We start from the raw sequence: 19,411 nt of genomic DNA on the forward strand, positions 1-19,411 counted from the left end.
GCCAAGTGATCAGTCATTCTTAGACAAATCATTCCTGCAGATAGCTGTGGTATGATTTTCTAGACAGCTGACACATTTCAATGTGCGAGGTGAGTGTTACCTACTCACTTAGAAAGTCCCTTGGTCTGGGAGCATGTAAAAGTTACCCAACAAGAAGAAATTATTTGGATTATTTTTTCTTATTTTACTTATTAATTAAAGAGAACTGAGCATGGTCCCTTTAGAATTTACTAGCTTTGTCTCTGATAATGTTTATGAGTTGTTAGTATTCACTGAAAGCTATTGACAAGTGTTCAAAGAAATTTCACATTGGACTGGATTTTAAATATTAATTAATTTAATTTATTTTGACTTCCCTAAGATTATTTAATTAATTAGAAAGAAAATTTGGGATTGTTCAGTACATATAAAAATAATTTTTATAAGGATCAGAACCTCCTCTTCCTACATAATTACATTTATGTATCAGTTATTTATTTTGTTATTTGCTGTTTATTGACTGTATACTATATGACTGGCACTGAGCCAGGGATTTCAAGATTATTCAAATATGAAATTCCTACTCACAAAAGCACACAATTTAGTGTCAGATGTTAGGTTTTAACGTGGATATATTGTACCTACAAGAAATAAGTATTTGAGAGTTAAACATAATTTTCTGGAAGAAGCAGAGATGAATCTTGATTGATTGAAAGGATTTACCAACTAAAGTTTCAGAGAGGAGGTTGAATTCAAGCATATAATTAAACCATAGAGCTACATTAACAAGTGGAAAGAGAATGGACTTCTAGAAAGAGGGAAGATTATGAGAAAACCATTACAGTAGAGAAGAGAGCTTATACTCAACAAGTGTGTACCCAGCAAATTAGCTAAAATATATGATATATACATAAAAGAGGTAGAAGGTAAGACCAGAAAGACAGATTGAGACTACATTTTGCTGATTTGGAATACTATGCTGTGGTGTTTGTAAAGTTGGTGACAAACTTAGAGCAGATAAAATATTCTGAGCAAGGAAGTAACATATTCAAAAACGTCTTTCTTTTTTTTTTTTTTAAAGATAAAACAGGTAAGTGTTGAAAGTTAGTTTAGGGAGTGTGCAGACTGAAAGTAAGAAGAAAAATTAGGAGCTGATGCAGTAATAGAAGGAAGATCAAAGGAGAGCCTCCGATCTAACTGTGGCAGGGAGTGGAGGACAGAAATGCTATTGAGAGCAAAAGGGAATTAAGTAAAAATAGTTTTAGGAAGGAGTCCACGGTAGACTTGTTGAATTTGAGGTATTGTTTTAGAGGAGAAAGAGGTCATAGGCATAATTCAGTCCAAATGCATCTCAGTACAAATGAATAAATCAAAACTCAGTTTAGCTTGGAGGTCCAATTGCAGATAAATATTCATAAGTCATCAGCAATTGGCGATAGTTGAAGCTCTAGACATGAATGATATCACAGAAAAGAGCTGTGTAGATAGAGAGTAAAAAGAAGATTAAGGCAGGTCTTTGTCAAATATCTACCTTTAGACAGAAAGAGAAAGCAAATAATAAATGCTGAGAGGTAGGATGAGAAACGGGTTACAGTGTGATTTATGGGATATTGAATATTGATGAGCATTAAGCATCTTCATATCTTAAAGTCTGAGTCAAAGCCATTGATTTTTACTCAGTAACTTATTCAGTTTCTTTCTCACTCAAAGAAGTATTTACTGAATTCTTAAAATGTGTCCATCCCTCTGGTAGGTATAAGATAGGATAATAAACAAAAAGACAGATGGGATCCACGTCTTTCAGTGGCTTATAGCCTTGTGGAGAGCAGACGTTTATCAAATAATCCCACATAAACATTTCCAAATTGTAATACGTACCAGGAGTAAATGACTCAGGGTACTATGAGGGTGGAGGATGTAGGTGTTCGTGTGAGGGGTTGGGTGGTGGAGGACAAATTCAAGTGAGAAGAACCAGCCTCAGGGGCCTTTGCTTTATTTGTAAGGACTTCTGAGCTATCGAGTTCTGCATTTGCCCAGAATAGACCATCATGAGCCCCTCCTTGGAGATCCCACTCACACATATTCATATGAATATTATGTGGTGCTAACTAGGCAAGAATCCCACTTAGCATTTGGTCCAAGGGACAGAAAATTATTGCCTAATAATGCAACATGCCCAGGACCATACATCAAGAGCTGGTGGAGCTAGGTTTTGGATCTTTATGCTCTCAAGGCTTCAGCTCTCTCATGGGTCTAGATTAGTCCTTCATTGACAGATTTTGTTCATTAACCAAAAGTCAGTTTAATACTCTAGTTCCTCATTGATCATCAGTCTTTTTATTAGCTTAGTTCTCAATACATGCTTTATCTGGAATAGGTAAGTGGAAAAATTACTATCCCTTATTAACATAATTTGCTTTCGACCACATTTAATGTGCAAAAGTCACATGCATACTTTTTGCCTGTGCAAACTATATCTAATATGAATCTTTCATAAGATCTGTGAAAAGTTCAGCTCGTTTATTGCAACAGACTTTCAACACCTCTACACTCAATTAAAACCATAATTGTTATTTGGTGATGATAAGGATTCTCTATATATATATAAAGAAGTTGACAAGCAACAAGATAAATGATACAGAAACACCATGATAAAAGAACACTGGTAGGTGACAAATTCTTCCCTTTCTTTGAGTTACTAAGGCAAAGGCTCATTTTTCAAACATGACAGAATTGCTTAAATAGCTAGCATTTTGCTCTGGGATGTTTGGGATGTCACGCTATGGGAGAAGCCAATGAAAAATCCACTTTATTTTTTGATAACTCTCCACAAAAAGAAAAGATACTTTCTAATTGGGTAGATGGAGGACTTTGTCCTTCATTAAGGAAATCAAATTAGTACAATAATAAAACATTTTTTAAATAGGCAAAAGAGCTCTAGAAGAGATGTTGGCCAAGGAAATCCATGACAAAGATAAATCTAAAAATGACATGAAGACATGTAAATCTGTCTTTATTTGAGCTAGGGCACTGCAAAACTAGACTATTTTAAATCCATAAAGGAAATTATTTTAAATAAAATATACTAAATTCTTTTATTTATTTTTAAAATAATAATGCTATCATTTCATACATTGAATTTTTCATGGATAAGTCATATATTCACCTCTAAAGTTTAGAGTTTGTACAACTGTTAAATAAAACTGCAATTATTTTGTGTACGTTTTGTCTTACTGAATTAAGTGAGGAAGTTAGAATACGGTAATCTATGCTATTTTGACTGTAATGTCCTTTATTTGACAATTATTTCCTGAGAGAGGCTATTTGAAAAACATCAAAACGTCTTTCATGTCAACACATCTAGATTCCTGATTCCTAAAATGAAGAGGAGAGAAGTTACTCCTAAACTGTGTGAAGTTAAATAAAGCCAAAAATTCACCATTAAGTAGACGAGAATGATAATGTTTTGTCGAACAATCTTAGAGTCATTAGTTATTACTTTTGATTTTTACACATCAGTTGATTCCTTACAATTTTACACCCCAGAACATTTTCCCTTACTTAACATTTTTTTTAAAACTGGAGGAATTTCCCATAAAAAAGAATATGTGAAAAATAGAAAACAAGACATCTGTTTCATGCCTATCCTCTCATATCTAATTAATGGTTAAATGAAATGGTGGCTACTGAATAAGATACCTAGAGAGAGCCATAAGGATTAGTTTAAAAATCATTGTAGGCCAAGTGGGAAGCAGAAAGTCAGGGAAGGTCCCAGTTCCAAAATCCACCCCAACTCACGTGGACTTGATATCCCAACAATCCTACAATCATACGTAGGACTTATTTTTAGAAAGAAGTTGACAAGGGAATGATTATTTGGCAGCCTCAGGGGGAGGGAGCACATATGGGTTTATTAACAGTCAAGTGTGAAGGACTATAATGAGGTTTTTAAGAATATGGAATTAGGTACAAGGCCTCACCTGAAGTCTCAAAATCACCTTCTTGGGAGAAGAGTAGGTTGGGGTGGGAGTAGAGATGAGAAATAGGGTGCATAGACAGAGTGGGTGATTGTCAGCGTTGTAATTGCCTGAACTTCCAAAACTTTCACTGATGACTTAGTTACTCCCAAATGCATTAAGTGAGAAAAACAAGCATTTCATTTCAACATGTTAAACAAGGCTTAAAAATGGCCCAGAGAGTCTAACAAAATGCTGACTTAAATCAGTATGAGACTCAGATGAGGTCCTGTTTGTTCTTTCAAAGGCTGATTTTGATGGAGATGGACTGAGATCCCGAGTTTGTGTGGGGCTGGTCCCATCAAAGGGAAGACCTAATGATACACACAGCAGAGGTGACTCATGTGTGACGCAGTTTTCACCAGCTCCGTGGCATTACCTACCTCAGATTATTACCTTCTTCAGTTTATTGCCTACCACTATTACCTGTCTGACTCTGCCATGGCCTGGAGTGATATATGGGATATATTTGTGAGGCTAAAATTCTTTCAGAAGGAAAAGAGGCGTAAGAGGTATCTATTGTTATAAAATACTGGCATTATGATTTGAAAGTCAAACCTCTCTAGCATAGGCACCTGAATGATATTATTTGTCAAATACCAAGAATTCATCAGAAAATATGTTTTTATGGTTATAGAAATGATGGAAATGCTCAACCTCTTACATTAGATACCACCCAGCCGTGGACTATTGCATTTAAATTCTAGAACTTGTGGATGGCATTCTGAGATTTTATGACTGCCTTGGAATCTTAAGCACTTTCTCTTTGCAAAAGCTAGTTTCACATTACCTACAGTGGCTGGTGGCTAAGATTATTAGTTTTTTTTTTCCTCTAAAGTCATTTTTTGTTGTTCAGATGATGAGTTAAAGTTAAATTTTAAAAATTTAAAAAGTCAACGTGACTCTTACAGAAGTAGATAATGAACTTGCGTCCAAAATTATTTTATTCATAAATGAGGGAATTGCAGGGCTGTTCAAAGCTGGTTCAAGTAATATTTGAGGAATGGGGTATGTATGGGCATTTAAAAAGGAAAAAGAGTGTTAAAATAATATTGTTATTCTATCGGACATTCTAATTTCTATAATTTATAGGTTAATATCCCAAAAGACAATAAAAACATAACCTTAGGAGTTTTATTTTCTGTTCAGAGATAACATTTGCATCTTTACTGACAAAAAGCTACAATTTAATAGCTAACTTCATATATCTAGGACTTTGTAAACAATAGTAGATAGTAGGTCACACAAACATTCCCTTAGAAATTAAATTGTCCTTGGGTGAATCTTAAAATACTTCATGATGCTGGCTTTCCTTTACCTTATTTACAAGTTATGGATACTTTAAAAATATATGTTGTGATGTAAAGTGAGAATAAGTAAAAAGAATCAACTAAAATGCTATTGTACACTCTAGAGTATTTACTGGCTTAGGATCTGTTAGGGCATGGAGTGTGTGCTAATTACTACTGCTCACAGCATTCAAACCCATTGCAACTCTCATCTTATGTCCCACATCTGACCAAGCTGATGAGAAAACCTTGATGTTCCTTCTATTGGCAGGAACATCTATCATGCAGCCCCCGTTCATGGAACCTCACACTCTAACCACCATTGATGAAAACCAAACCAGTCTCCTTTCCCTGCTCTCTCCTGCCACTTTTGACTTGCTTGGCAACGTGGTCCTGCTCTCCCCAGAGAGCTTCATTATGTGAATAATAAGCCTGTCCTGTTCTCGTGTGGCATCATCAGTCTCTGCATCAGAACAAATTGTGTGCGTGTGTGTGATCCCAACTCTATGGAACGTGACCACATAAAGGCATAGGGAGTGTTGTTTTGGGGAAAAGGGCTATAGATGACCTTATGAAAAAGGAATCATTGTAGTGAAAATCTGATAGAAGTAAGGGTATGAGTCATGTGAATATCTTAGAGGAAAATATCCCGGGAAGAGAGACTCAGTTGTGCAAATACCTGGAGGCAAAAACATGCTGTGAATTCAAGAAACAGCAAGAAAGCCCATGAAGCTGGAGTTGAGAGACCAAAGGGGAGAGGAGGAGTGGAAATGACTAGATAAGCAGTTGGAGGAGCAGATCAGGTAAGATCTAACGGGCCATCGTGAGGCTATTTTGGCTTTTTCCCTGAGTGAGATGCAAAGATCCAAGAGAAATTTTGAGTGACCCTATGGTTACACAGGTTGAGAATCGGGGAACTTTCAGTGCAATAGAATCACTCTGTTGCTGTTTGCAAGATAGACAAAGGTTGAGGTTGTATGTGAATATGAAACAGTTGGAGGCAAGAAATGATAACAAGGTTAGACCTGACTGGTAGCAGTGGAAGTGGTAAGAGGTGGTTGGAATGTCCTCACATTGGGTGTAAAATGTGAATGAGAGGAGTCAAGAATAACAACAGTCTGAGGCTTATGCAAGAATGGATTGGACGTCATGTCTTATTAATATGGAAGGGTAGTGAGGTCAAGCACAGTACTAAACAGTGACACTTGTTATGCCATCAGGGTAAACTTTGGGGAGAGTGATCCATGTGGGTAAGTAATGAGGAGGGATATTGTGATATGTGCGTAAAGAAAGGGAAACATTTCAGGTTCGATTTTTCAAGATAAGAGAGAGGAAGGTGGAAAAGAGAGGGAAGGTCCTCCAGGTTTAGAGAGGGCAGCCCTTCTCAGTTTCCCTGTGGCCTGGGCTGCTTTGCCTGCTCTCAGAGATTCTCATTTAATCCACTTGACAGATGTTTGCACATAAAGCTGTTTCCTTTCCTTCAGTTAAGGCAACCACCTACCCATAATGGACGAGCAGAGATTTATGGTGACCTGTCAGTCTTTAGTAAACACTGTTCTCAGGTGAATTGCTGATCCAAGAATATATATATATATATATATATATATATATATATATATATATCTGAGACACCAGAGATGTATACTCACCATAATGTAATGCAAAATAATCCCCAATTCATAAAAAAAGTCCCTCTAGGTATGAAATTTGACTTTTCAACTGAATGTGCTGGCATCTTTTAAACATAGCTTAAGTTCAACAGATAACAAATTGGAGTCCATGGGCATTGTCACCATAACCTCTATCTATTGGACCGAAGGGCTATAAATGGGGTTTCTGCTATTTAATGTTATTTCACGTTTGATGTAGTCAGTAGACTTCACAGCAAGTTATATTAAATATCAAGAGGCTACAATTCCCAAGATTACTTAGGCACTTGGGAGACTTTTAATCATTTCCGGAAATAGATGGCAGACCCCTCTGCCTGTTGCATTCAATGTGTCTCTGGATTCATTTAGATTCTAGATATTGATTCCTTTTGTTGTTAATGTCCACATTTGTTTCTTGATCATTGTCACCTGTCGGTGGTGAATGGAAATGTTCTGGAATTAGATAGTGGTGATGGTTGCACAACTCTGTGAATGTACTAAAAACAGACTAAATGGTACAGTCTATAAGGATGAATTTTATGATACATGAATTATATCTCAAAAAAGGTGTTACATATCCGTATAAAAGAATCTTACTCTCACAAACCCTGCTGGTAACCTCTCAAGGAAACATACTGGCGAGTAGGGGGTATGTCTAAAGCTTTATCAAATGCTATATAAATACAAATTACCAGGACAATGCTGAATGACGACTCTTATGTTAAATGCAAGCTGTTCAACTTCTTCTCTACCCTTAGGGTCATAAACAGCTAGCAGGTAGTCTATATATCATCCTAATAGTAGCGTAACAGTATGATTTACTAGTTGTGATCTCATTGTAGAATAATAACTGCACAACTTAGAGAGCTATCTAAAAAATGACATATGTTCACACCATCACGTCCCCATGACTGCAGTAACACTATTTTGCCATTAAGCTGAAAGCAGAAATAAAGAATGCTTCAGTTATTTACTTAAGGTTACATAACAATTTGATAGTGGAAGATCCATGGAACTTTGTACCATCTTTTTATATACATTGGTAAACAGTTACTTGCCCATTTTATTTTAATAAGTCAGTCAATTATCAGAATATTATCTGGGTAGTTATTGATAGACTAGGATTTTGCAAACTGGTGGCAAATTTGTACCTTACAAGACAACAAACATAGGCGGGTGTTACGCTGAGTTCTTGATTCAAGCTGTTTAGCAATGACTTTAATTCCCCACCTTTCCACCAGTTTCAGGGCTTCAATCTGAGAACCTTGCCTTGGTAATCTTGAAGCGGAGTTATCTCCTAGGCCTTTTATGATGCCAGTTAAAATGAACCCATTCTAGAGTTTGCCTGTCACACTCTTCTTACTTCAAATAACCAGACTGATTGATTACCAATATAAGATCTCAAAACAGTAGATTTGTTTCATTCTAACTTTGGTAAGATTTTGGAGAACTCAGGATTATTTACCAAGTAGTCTGCTCTCCTCTTTGCAGCCCCCACTTTTCCTGGGAAGACTTTTGTTGCACTTTTGACTCAAGAGCAGCCATGTGAACTTGCTCTGGCTAAAGATACTTGGACTACAGTGACTTGTGTCACCTTCAGGCAGACACTTCATTATCCTGAACACAACCTGCTATTCCTCTCTTCTCTCTCCCACAACCATGGGTCATTCCCAAGACACTGAGAATTTTCCCTTTCAACTTTGAACCTCCTCCCCTTCACTCCTACAATCAAGCCCCTGGTCTGGCCTGTTTGATGTCTACTACTTAACCGGGGATCTCTGAGTTACTTAGCTGCCAGCTCATTCTTCATGCCTTTAACTGCAGAAGTCCAACTTCACCTTTGAATTTTCCAAGTAGAAAAACAGTCCTGTGAATGAAAAGGAGAAACATCTGAGAAGTAGAAGGTCCACAGTACCAACTGATTAACTAAGGTTTTGCTGAAACTTGAACCCCATTTTCACTCTTTCCTATTGGTTGATAGGAAGGCAAGTATCATCCCTGAAGCATCTTAGAATCTGCCCCATTAGCCTTGTCCCTCTTGACCTCTTGGTTCCGAGGGAGCACAAAGAGTGTCAATGCATATGTGAATGCCGATCATGAGGCTGTTGCTATCAGTTTTCATACAGGCTAAAATTATTCATTTCTATTAAAGTAGCCATTGTGCAAAACTCTGAGATATGAGTGACAGAGATATTCCTCTCTCGACCTACTCAGCTTCTTGGCCTACCCTGTCCAGAACAAAGTGTCATCCTGTCCCCTTCCTTTCCTTTTCCCACCCACTTCTGAAATTTCTGCAGGAGTTAAACTGCCTTCCCATATGTTAGTCAAGATGCATTCTTTTGCTTTCTTGGTGCTAATTTGATATTTCTTTTCATTCAGTCTCATGCTGGTGACTTCAATTCTCCCCCTTTCTGCAGCAGGACTAACAATCATGGGAGCTAGCTAGTCTCTGCAAGGCTGCTGTCTTTGAGTCTGATGCTGGAGGTTGAAGCCCACATGGTGATGGGAAGCTGGAGGTAAGGAGGGAGAGAGTGAGAACAAGGTAATAATCACAGGTACAAGCTGGACCCCACCAGAGGGGACTGAAACGTGTGTCAGCCCTTTTTGCCTCTGCCCTAGGTGGAATGGGTCTCCTGTGGGAGCTGGGGCTCATGAAGCTAAACACACACACGTGGGCCAAGAGTTGGAGAAGCCAAAGTAGGATCCAGGGGAGGATGGAGCAGTTGCAGCCCCAGCTGCTCCTCACACCAATGGTGTGAGTCAGCAGGCCAGCGACAGCATACAGGAGCTAAAACCGGCTGCTCCTTTGCTTCCCCTCTCCAAATTTTGTACAAGCATCTCTCTTATAAACTGCTGTAATAGAAACATATAGGACCAATCAGAGGTCAAGCAGAAGATATTCAACTTTACAATTTTTGCTTCAGATGACTCTGAAGCTTTGAGTTTGGCTAACTTGGAAAATGGTGGAAGGTATCCACAAAAAGAGGGAAGATAAAAGAAACACTGGTTAACACATTGGTAGAAATTGCCAAGAATCAAATATGTTGCTTTCGAGCTGCCATTAGCCTTGCATAGCTCTCCTTTAAACATTATAAAATTTAGTGAGCATTCACTATATTCCAGGAAGTATCTAAAATATTTTTTATCTTTATAATACCTTATATTAGATAGATACTCTATATCTCTTGATTTTGAAGAAAAGAAACACACTATCACTTGCTTAAGGTCATACAGTAAATAACTGGCAGAGCCAGGATTGGAAGCCAGGCAGACCCACTGAGGAAGTCACTGGCTTTTCCAGGATGCAACACTGCCTTACTGCTGCTCTATGCAGTTGGAACTGCCACCTGATTTGTTGTCAGGGTATCAAACAGACTTGATCTTAATGAACTTTTCTAGCAAGTCACAGAGCCTGAGAATACCAAGAATAAAGGGGAGGTAAATGTTTTGTGCCAAATATAACAATATTGCTGGAAATTCTATCTTCTTCATTCACTGAGGTTTGTTTGTTTCCTAAGATACTATCAAACAGCAGTTCACTGAAGAGAAGAAAAAAGAAAAACATTGACAGCTAACAGAAAAATGTGAGATAAACTGTGCAAGAACAGAATAAATAATATGCGCCTCAAACCTTGCCTAGAAATTCCACTTAAAAAATCTTTTAAAATAAATATCAGAAGACTACTTTGTCAATATTGTCTATAGTGTTGGCAGGGATTATCATAACTTCCTAATTTAGGTTTCTGGCTCTATATTAATTTTATATTTTTGTGTAACAAATTACCATAAACTTAGTATCTTAAACCTACACACATTGACTATTATCAGTGTTTTGTAGGTCAGAAGTCCAGGCTGACCTAAGGACTCAGATGGGTCCTTTGTTTAGAGTCTCATGAGATCAGAATCAAGAAATTAGGCAGGCTGAACTCTGAACTGGAGGCTGTGGAGAAAAAATCTGTTTCCAAGATCATTCTGATTATTGGTAGAATTAGTTTCTTGCAGTTATAGGACTGAGGGCTCCGTTTCCCTTGTTAGTCCTGTGGCTGGGGGCTGCTGTCACCTTCTAGAGGACTCTAACCCATCCCCCAACATGGTCCCCTCCATCTGGCTGCTGTAGGGGAGCAAAATTTGCCCCTCCAAAATGTGTCTCTTTGACATGAGGATTAATTTAAGCTGATCTTTTTTCTCCTAAGAAACAAAAGACTTAGGAAGCTTTCCTTATTATCTCCTTAACTGCCTAAAAGAATTTAGATAAAGAGCGTGTCCCCAGAATAGAGCTATCACTAGAGATTCTGCAAAGAACATGGGCTAGGTTTTGTGGGGGAGACCTAGCAGGGCCTAGAGATCAGAGTTCTCTCTGTGTCCTGTTGTCTCTGCCTGGTCCAAGCAAACATTTGCTTTCCATCTCCAATCGAATTGCCTTCCTCCCCTTTGGAGTCCCAAACCACTACCCTCAACACCCACTTCTGTATTTAGGTGAAGATGGTATTTAAGGTGAGGGTTTTGGCTCTTTTGTCAGATTACTGTTTTCTTGGGTTTCTCCCCTGTATACATGCTATTAAAGAGTTTTGTTTGCTTTTTTTCCTGTTGATCTATCTCATGTCAATTGAATTTTTAAGCCAGTCAGAAGAACCTAGAAGGGCAGAGGAAAATTTCTTCCTTTCTGATACTTGCAACAGTCTTTGTGCCTCTAATTTCTCTGAGTTCTTCTAGTGCCCCAGTCAGAGAAATCTCTGCCTTTAAAAAACTTGTGTGCTTAGATTAAGGCCACTGGGGTAAACTCTTTTTGTCTTATAGGTAACAAAATCATGAAAGTAACACCAGAGCCTAAAGGTCATGAAAACCACTTTAAAATTCCACTTAGCACATACAGGTTATGACTGAGATAGAAGAACTGAAGATAAGTAGGTTGGGACAAATTAAGACATGTACTTACTGCAACTTATGAAATGAAATATAGCAATGAAAAAGATTTCACTTAATGTGACCATTAAGGGAAAATTTATCAACCCTTCCCAAGAAGCTTATCAGAATATATGGCCTACTTTTTGTAATTTGTTCAGCCACAAAAATGAGTCATTCTTAATTCAGGAAGGTTAAAAAAACTCTCAAAGTGAACTTTGTTAAAATTTCATGGAATATACACCTATAAAAGCTTTGCTATATATCTTGCTCTGGTTTGCCTCTGATAGTGGATTTCCTAATATTCTTGACATGCTTGAACTTGAAATAGAAATGTGTCTCCTTAAATACTACCAGCAGATAATATTTGTGGGAAGATGTAGTTGGAAGTTTGTTAAGATGGAATCTCACTCTCTCTCTCTCTCTATATATATATATGCATTTCATTTTAAAAATTCGGATGTGAAGATGATTAGAGCACAGAGGATATTTATAAAGGGCCAGGAAGTTAGAATCCAGAGGAAGAGATTGTAGATGATGCTTCACTAAAAAGAAATGCCAGCTGTGGGTGATTATTTATATATATATATATATATATATATATATATATATATATATATATATATAAAATGTCCCTTTTCCCTCAGATATGTTCATTTTCCTCATCTTCGCATCTATTTCCACGTTAGTCCCAACCATTTTGAAAGTGAACCAACCAACGACCTTGGTCATTCAATAGAAGAAGGAATCCAGAAAATGTTTCACTGAAAATTGGTATTCCATATCCAATTTAAGAAGTCCTCCTCACATTCCATTTCTCTCCTTAATCTAGATTCTCACTCGTGTACCTGATTGGCTAGGTGCACCCCCATAGTCCTTGTAAGGAATCTGTGCCAACAAACAGAGTAAATATCTTAAGTAGCAAAGCACTCAATTTAAGCACACTTAAGTACTTAATGCTTCCTCTCAAGAACTCCTGGAAAGTCCTTTCAATTACTCCAACAAGGTGGTTCCTGTGGGTAACTGTCTCCAATTTATACTGGACTCTGCTCTACAAAACTGACCTCGATTTCTTTCTATCTAAATCTCTCATTGTCTTCCATCTTTTCTAGATTTGTCTCCCTTTAAGCTCCTCCCACCTCCCTCGCCCCACAAATGATTATTGCTTTCCACTTCTTTAATGTGCACCTTCATTTATCAAATGTTACATCCCATCTCTTTAGATCATCAAGATTCCTTGTTATATCCAGAGGCACATGTTTTGCATCTAATTAGGAAACATTCCCTTCTCTATAATTACGGAAGGAAAAATAAAAGATGTAATTCATCATGTAGGCAATTCTATAGATAAATCTTTTTTGGCTTAAAAAGAATATTTTAAATTGTTTTCTTGACTCAAGCCTCCAATCCTGTAAGCTATCCTTATCACACATACTCATTAATCTAGATATGAGACTTTTAAAAATAAAGATGACATTTATTGTGACTTCCTTAGAGCTTTCAACATGTCTGGTGAGCAAGATGGGTTGCTATTCCTTAGTAACTGAAGCTTCCGAAAAGCTGGTAGCAATAAGGAAAAGCTCATTAGAAAAATGCTGTGATCTGAGATAGGCATGAAAAGAGAGCGTCTCCTTCAGACTTCCCTGATGATAAATACCAAGAACTAACTAGGGATCATCTGAGGTTTTACTCTTCTTGCAAGTGAGCCTGCCACAGTTTCGTGGACTCTATCAATCAAGTAGACACGGGGCTATTGGGTTCATTACTCAAGCAATAAGTTTATGCAGGGTACAGCATTTACCCTGCTTCCCTGGGCCCTGATTGGCAGGTGGCATGACTAAGCCACACTGGTTGCATTGCAAGAGAGGAGCCATGAGCTTGGGAACCCCCTTTTTTTTTTAAATAATGGGATGTAAACCTGTCTGACTTTGCCTCTGTGGGTGACATTATCTTTATTACACCACATTGTAAACAAATCTGTCTTTTGTTCCTGAATGGCACATTGTCTTTTTTCAAAGGATTTTGCTGTACAAATACTTTTGAAAAGATAGTCCAGAACAAATGTAGTCAGTGCCCACAAAATGTACAGAAACGTGAAAGATACATGGAGAATTGGCTCCCCAAAATGTGTTGTTGAGATTGGAAGAGACAGGTATGAACAGTAGCCTAAGGCCATTTAGACAAAAGGGCTGATGCAAATATTCAAGTCAGCCTTGGTGTCATCTTGGATTCTCACCTTTCCTTCACTTGCCACCTGTCCCCATCAAATCTATCAGCCTATCAAGAAGTCTGATTGACTGCCTTCAAAATACCTGTCAAGCTTAGCCATTTCTATGTATCCACTGCTGATTCAAGGTACCTTCATTTCTCCCCTGCACTGCTGTAATATGTAATAGCCTCTTATTTTTTTGTGTGTGTGTTTTCTTTGTTCCTTTCCTGTCCCTTTATAGTCTGTGTCCGTGGAGCAGTCAGAGTAATCATAGTGATCATTTCACAACCTCAAGTCAGATCATGTAAATCCCTCTTTAAAGTCTTTCAATAATTTCTAACTTAGAACCTCAATAATTTCTAACTTAGAACCTCAAACCCCTTGGCATACTAGGACAACTTCATCAAGCCTCTCTTCCAGTCCTTGATTGGCACTGTTTTTATTTTTCCTGAAATGCTCTTCTGTCATATGCTTTGCATGTCTGGTTCCTGATCATTTTTTATCTCAGCTCCAAGATTTTCTCCTCTTTCAGTCTTCTACTTTCCTCACCAACAAGCTCACTATCCATATAATTATATAGATAACCAAATAGAAACTTTGTTCACTAGTTTTATATCATGCACCATTATGTATCATCGTATTATCTGACTTAAAAATGTTCTCCTTGTCTCATCCCAGCCTTAAGGTAGCCTCTTAAGATCAGAGACTTTGGCCCTTTTGATCAGTTATTTCCTTAACACTTAGAGTGGTGCCTATCATTGCTTAGATAATATTTGTTGAAACATTGTAGGACCCCATGGCTCTTAATTCAGCCAAGGATACAGAGATTTTAGAACTTTTCTATGTTCCTATCCCATGACCACCAAAGATGGGTGAAGCCTGTGTCCTGTTGCCCCTGGCAACCTTAGCAGAAGTAGCAACAATATATAATATATAAATTATCTGAGTGGCATGAGGATTCTGCACAGGCTCTGGGCAGCCGAGGAGGATTACCATAAAAACCTAAAAGCATGGTACCCAACAAGAATTAGAGAAAAATCATTGTTGTTAGAAAACCTAGGGAACCTGTGCAGCAGCACCCAATACACATAGCACTTGTTTACTTACTTTTAATAGACTTTAATTTTTTAGAGCAAAATTGAGCAGAAGATAGAGATTTCCCGCATACCTCCCACCTCCACACATGCATAGTCTCCCCCATTATCAGCATCTCACACCAAAGTAATATTTTAATTGCAACTGATGAATCTACAATGACACATCCTTATCACCCAAAGTCCATACATTCCATTAGGGCTCACTCTTGGTGTTGTATACCTGTGGGTTTAGACAAATGTATAACAGCATGTATTCATCATTATAGTATCATACAGAGCATTTTAACTGCTCTGAAAATCCTTTGTGTTCCACTTATTTATCCTACTCCCCTAACCCCTCATGACTAGTGATCTATTTACTGTCTTCATAGTTTTACTTTTCCCCAAATATCATATAGTTGGAATCATAGGGTATGTAGCATTTTAAGTCTCCATTTCCATTAATTCCATTAATATGCATTTAAGTTCCCTCCATTTCTCTTGATGCCTTAATTGCTCATTTCCTTTTAGAGCTGAGTAATATTCCATTGTCTGGAAGCACCATAGTTCATTTAGCCATTGGCTGACTGAAGGACATTTTGGTTGCTTCCAAGTTCTGGCAGTTATGAATAAAGCTGCTATAAACATCTGTGTGAAGGTTTTTGTGAGACCTAAGTTTTCAATCCCTTTGAGCAAATACCAAGGAACGCAATTGCTGGATTGTTTGGTAAGAGTGCTTTCAGTTTTGCAAAAACAAACAAACAAACAAACAAACAAACACACCATCAAACTGTCTTCCAGAGTGGTTATCCCATTTTGCATTACTGCCAGCAATGAATGAGATTTCCTGTTGCTTTACATCATTGCCAACATTTGGTGTTGTCGGTGTTCTGGATTTTGGCCATTATAAGCTTTCATTTACTTTCCCTTTTTTTTTTTTCCTTTTCTGGTACAGAGGACAGAGCTTGAAAGATCTGAGTACAGAGTAACTTATATTATTATCTTGCAACTATAGGTTGGTCGTCTGGAAATAACTGTTTAAATTTTTGCCCACATTTGGATTTGCATAGCTTACAGGTAGTGGTTAGCCCGAACCAGCATCCTATCTTCTCTAGTTTCACACAATATAGAAAACAAAAGCCAACAGTAGGATAAATCAAAATATTAGGACTCAGTATTAACTTTTAATAAGAAGTTTATTATTAGCAATAATAAAATATATCTCTTAATAGTAATATTAACAAACCTACCTTCACAATTATCTTGTTTCAGAAACAATCCTGGTAAAGAATAACTTTTAATTGTTTTCAATAGGCAGGTGTTCAATTAACTTAATGAGCACTGATATAGGACATTATAAGACAATGCTGGTGTCATAAGAATACAATCTTACCTTTGAATTAAGTATCATTTATTTTAAGCCTGAGGAAACTTGGAATTAAAGATGGGACACAAGAAAATCAGCTTCATGGAAATACGATAGTTATTCTAGTTTCATTGTGGAAAAGAGTGAGTCCGGAGGATATTTCAAATCATAAATAAATTCATGATGGAGAGCTATCCCAAGCTTATAAAAATTCTCATAAGTTTGATACAGGACGTTCAGGTGATTTTTTATTTCATAACCAAGTTTTTCATTGTGTCCTCATAATATATATTTTATTGTGACTTAAAAAGAGATCTTATCTTTTTTCTCATCTCTCAGCAACCTAGAAATTTTGTCTACATTAGGAAACTACCACCACCTTTTGATAATGTATCAGTTTCCTAGGGCTGCCATATCAAATTATCACAAACTAAGTGGCTTAAAACAACAGAAATTTATTGTCCTACAGTTCTGAAAGGGCAACATCTGAAATTAAGGAATGGGCAGGAATTCTTTCTGGATCCTGGAAGGGAGAATTGCTCCATGCCTGATGGCTGCTGGCAGCTTTTGCGTCCTTAGCTTGTAGTTGTATACCTCCAGTCTCTCCCTCTGTCTGTCCATGGTCTCTCTCTCTCTGTGTATTTCCCCTTGTCTCTTCTAGGGACACTCATCGTAAGACTGACGGCCCCCTCAAGATAATCTTAGATGATCTCACCCCAAGATCCTGACCCTACATACATAGCAAAGATGCTTATTCCAAATAAGGCCACGTTCTAAGTTTCTGGGTAGACATGGAATTTTGAGGGACACTATTCTATCCATTACTGGTGACAAGAAACTGTTCTGGAATGAATGGAGCAACCAATTGCTGCAGGAAGGTTCCTGTGCTTTTGTGAGAAGGCAGTTTTAAAAAGTACAACTTCAGTAGCATAAAGATTATAAAATACATAAAGACAAACTTTTAAAATACATGCATGACCTCTAGAGAGAAAAATCTAACTTGACATGGGTCAAGCATAAGTGTGATAAGAAAAAAAACTTTTAGAAGAAAACCCAGGAGAAAATTGTAGTAACCGTGGGTTAGGAAAAGGTTTCCTGAATGTAAGAAACATGAACTATAAAATAATTGACAAATTAATATCTTTTACTCTTTGAAAATCATTGCTTATTGCCAGGACTGTGTAGGTGTTATCATGGAAGGGTAGCATGAAGGGGTTCATTTGTGGTGATAAAACAGTTCTGTATCTTGATTGTTGTGGTGGTTACACAAATCAATGCATGTGATAAAATTACATAGAGCTATACACACACATACATATACAGTGTGTCTATATATATATATACACACACACACAAGTGCTGATGAAATCTGAATAAAGTCTCTAGTTACTAATATTGTGCCAATACATCCTGATAAAGAAATAGACAAAAGACTTAAGCAGACATTTTACCAAAGAAGAGGTACAGATGGAAAATAAACACATGAAAAGATGTTCAACATCATTAGTCATGAGTCAAATGCAAATACAAAGCATAAGGATATAGAACCACACAGCTACTAGAATGGCTAAAATTACCACTGAGGAAAAAAAGTGTTAGTGAGAATGTGGAACAACTAGAATACTAATAAATTATGGATGGGAACACAAAATGATACAACTACTTTGAAAGACAGTTGTATACTTTCTTATAAATTTAGACAATTAACATATGATGTAGCAATTCTACTTCTAGAGAGTCATCTGATAAATGGCAGCATATGTCCACACAAACACTTGTATATGAACGGCAATGAAAGCTTTATTAGAAGTAGCCAGAAACTGGAAACAAGCCAAAAGTTCTCCAGCTGATGAGTGGGTAAACAAGTAGTAGCATGTTCATTTGATGATATACTACAGGACAATGAAATAGAGAGACTGCTGAGACATGCAACCTAATGTAAAGGAAAAGAAGTCAGATTCAAGAGCCTATATTCTGTATACCGCAATTTGTATGAAATTCTCTAAAAGGAAAATTACAGAGATAGAAAGCAAGTCAGTGATCGCCCGGGGCAGGAAGTGGATAAAGAAAATTGATTGCAAAGTGCCTGAGGAAGTTGTTTAAGGTAATGAAAAATGTTCTAAATCATACAACTAAAATGTGGTTACACAATCGTATGCACTTAGAAAACTCAACAAACTGTACAGTAAAATTAGTGAATTTTATTTTATATAAATCAGAATTCAATAAAACTCATTTAAAATTTTTTTTTAAAGGCAGAAGAGGATCACAGAATTGGATCACTGGAAATTTAAATGACTTCAGAATCTAAATTGAAAGAAATTTGAATGAATCTGCAAGAATATAATCCATGGAAAGAGACAACAAATAATAATACTTGAGATTTTTAGACTTTAAGGCTTGTTTCTGTATTATGCTTTTTGCCTACAAACAACTAATGCCTACAGTTTTACCTTTTAACAATGGCATCCAGTCTCTAATGGACCTTTCCCTTGGCAAGTAAGAGTGCTCCAGGCTTTTGTATTTAAAAAAAAAATGATATTCTACTCCACAAATTTAAAATATCTTTAAATTTCTTTACTTTAAATTTCTCCCTTTTATAGCCAAGCTACTTGGAGGGAAAAAAAAGATATCTCTTCTTGTTTTCACTTTTCATTTGTTCATTCCTCTGCCTACTGGAATTAGGCTGTTACATAACCCAGTCACCCCTCTGTCTAGGTATATCCCAGTTCAGCAATTTCATCAGTTTTTCACTTACTTCATTTTTCTACTGACACATTATTGTTGACTTTCTTAATACTTCTATCTGTTCACGTTCCTTCTTTCTTGCTAACAGCTCCTTCCCAAGGCTATTTTTTCTGATGATTTTTCTTCACATAACTCTTGGTGTTTCTTGGCAATGTGACAAACCTTCTCACTTTGCAC

At 37.1% G+C, this 19,411-nt stretch overlaps 1 long non-coding RNA gene across 2 annotated transcripts; it reads left to right on the plus strand.

Moving 5' to 3' along the window:
* Positions 1 to 5,741: 5,741 nt before the first annotated feature.
* On the plus strand, positions 5,742 to 18,883 carry LOC140689997 (uncharacterized). 2 transcript variants are annotated; one of them, XR_012065156.1, is made up of 3 exons: positions 5,742 to 6,087; positions 9,351 to 9,449; positions 18,742 to 18,883. It is a non-coding gene; the product is annotated as an uncharacterized lncRNA (long non-coding RNA). The 2 variants fall into 2 exon arrangements; XR_012065157.1 differs by lacking the exon at positions 18,742 to 18,883 and adding an exon at positions 10,452 to 10,549.
* The last annotated feature ends 528 nt before the right edge of the window (positions 18,884 to 19,411 follow it).

Source organism: Vicugna pacos, chromosome 3 (genome assembly GCF_048564905.1).
Source record: "Vicugna pacos chromosome 3, VicPac4, whole genome shotgun sequence".
In the NCBI taxonomy this organism is placed as follows: domain Eukaryota; kingdom Metazoa; phylum Chordata; class Mammalia; order Artiodactyla; family Camelidae; genus Vicugna; species Vicugna pacos.